Below are 2,223 nucleotides of genomic sequence, written 5' to 3'. Positions count from 1 at the left end.
TGCATCCTTGGCATTAGTGTAGAGCAGATCTAAGATTCTCTCCCCCCTGGTGGGACAGGCCGCATATTGTGTAAATGTTGGCAGTGTGATGTCCAAGGTGACATTGTCGGGTATGTACAGACAGCAAGCCGAGGGGACATTAGAAAACCCACCCCAGCCCGCCGTTTCTTACAGAGGCAACTCTGGACTGAGACAGAGTCCAGGCCCTCTTCAGGAGACTGTTTCCAGAGCCCAAGCCCTGCATTGAGGTGAGCCCAACTATATTTAGCCGATACCTCTCAACCTCACGCACTAAATGAGGCTCCTTCCCTGCCAGAGAGGTGACATTCCATGTCCCAATTGACAGTCTTGGGATCAGTCTGCCAGGGCTTCCACTCTTGGCTGCCGCTTGGTACACGGTACACATGCACGCGACTCCTATGATGCCTCCTGCGGGTGGTGGGCCTGCGAGAGGAGGGGCCCATATCATCTTTTCAGGCTATGCTCGGCCAGGCCCCATGGACTAACAGCCGGCCACCAGACGCTCACCTTTGGGCACCTTCCCGAGCCTGGCTCCAGGCCGGGACCCCCAATAACCCTCTCCTGGGAAGGGGAAACTGTTCCCTCAGTGATATTCTAATAAGTTTCTTCTGAATTGCTCTTTGTCTGGTCCCTCACCCAGGACAAATTTGCTATGGGAGACCCTACTAGACATATTATGTATAACTAATACAACTAACTTAATTAACAAGATTTGCACAACTACCATTAGGATTTATTTATTTTTTTTAATTTGAAAGTATACGTTGTAAAAAAATAAAAGAAAATCTAACTTTGACTCTGTAGTATTGAACAAAGTGTTGTATGAATGTCCACATAAACAAAAGCTTATTATCTAAGTTGCTGTTATTAGTAATAGTGGTAGTAGTAATATATATAAATTAGGAACAGATAATTGAATAATTGAATAGGGCATTTTTTTTCTCCTTACTCACACAACCGATAAAGATTATTAATCATAAATATGAATCTGAATGACCCCTGTCAGCATTAAGTAGTCCATCCATCCATTCGCTTCCGCTTATCCTTTTCAGGGTCACGGGGGGCGCTGGAGCCTATCCCAGCTGTCATGGACAGGTCGCCAGTCTGGCATTAAGTACTCCAACAGCTAAATATGAGTAAAAAGCTACAAAAAAAATGACGTAAATCTTAATGTTACACAAACTGGACTTTGCTATCCCCCATTAACCCAGTGCAAGAATGAATACAAACGTTTTTAAAGTGAAATAAACTTTATTGAACTTCCTTTTAATGTGCATTTGTTTAATTGGATGTATTTGTTGAAGTGGAACAGGAGCAAGACCACTGCAGAGAATAAAGTGATCGCAGCAGCAGACGTAAGTGTATCCAACAGGTCAATGGATCCATTCTTTGCCCACACGAACACCTAAAGCGTTTATGAGGATAAGATGTACGTGTTAGTTGATGCATTCTTTTATTGTGGTAAGTATCTCTGTATAACAAATACAAACTGCTCTTGCCTGCAAAGTTCTCCTATAGGATTCTCATCTTGTAGGCTCAGACCAATGCGTGCTTCATTGTCAGCATTTTGAAAATGTATTTCCACTGCATGAAGCACAATGAATTTTTAAATAAAAACGTTGGAATATCATTTGGGACCACTGAATCTGAGGAAATCAAACATATGTAGAACCAACACTTGTACATACCTGACATTGTTCGTCCTTATTGTTCTGCTTGTGACAGAGACCAGTTCCAAAGATAAGCTGCATGCAGAGGAAATAATTATTACTATCTTGGAAGAAGTAGTGAATTTTATTCTATAAGTGGAAGCTCTAAAGATTTCAGTCAAAGAATTGGAAGAATTGTTGATTTGTATGTCTAAACTGGAAGCCCTACTGATTGGGATTAAAAAAATGAAACAAAAAACATAAGAATTAGTAATTATAATAAATAGAATGCTGACTGGACTCACCACTTAACAAATTATACTTCTCCAGACTTTGGCTGACATCACTATCTACTAGCAAATCAGATGATCGATTTCCGCTGTCTGTTATAAGACACTGTGACTTGGAATTGAGGATGACTTCTGAGGAATTGTATGTGTCATTAAAGTAACTGTGTAATCAAATCTACTAATTTGCATATCATCCTTTAGGAATCACATTAGTGTGAAATGTGACTCATTTGGAAATCCACATTGTGAAAGAAAAAACATAA

The 2,223-nt window shown here is 40.6% G+C and overlaps 1 long non-coding RNA gene across 1 annotated transcript; it reads right to left on the bottom strand.

Moving 5' to 3' along the window:
• Positions 1–1,528: 1,528 nt before the first annotated feature.
• On the bottom strand, positions 1,529–2,001 carry LOC113029699 (uncharacterized). Its single transcript, XR_003273473.1, has 3 exons — positions 1,976–2,001; positions 1,710–1,766; positions 1,529–1,605 (listed from the first exon to the last, which is right to left on the bottom strand). It is a non-coding gene; the product is annotated as an uncharacterized LOC113029699 (long non-coding RNA).
• Between the last annotated feature and the right edge of the window lie 222 nt (positions 2,002–2,223).

This window comes from Astatotilapia calliptera, chromosome 2, assembly GCF_900246225.1.
Source record: "Astatotilapia calliptera chromosome 2, fAstCal1.2, whole genome shotgun sequence".
Lineage (NCBI taxonomy): Eukaryota > Metazoa > Chordata > Actinopteri > Cichliformes > Cichlidae > Astatotilapia > Astatotilapia calliptera.
The sequence above is the reverse complement of the archived record's forward strand: the minus strand, read 5'-3'. Positions and strand labels throughout refer to the sequence as shown.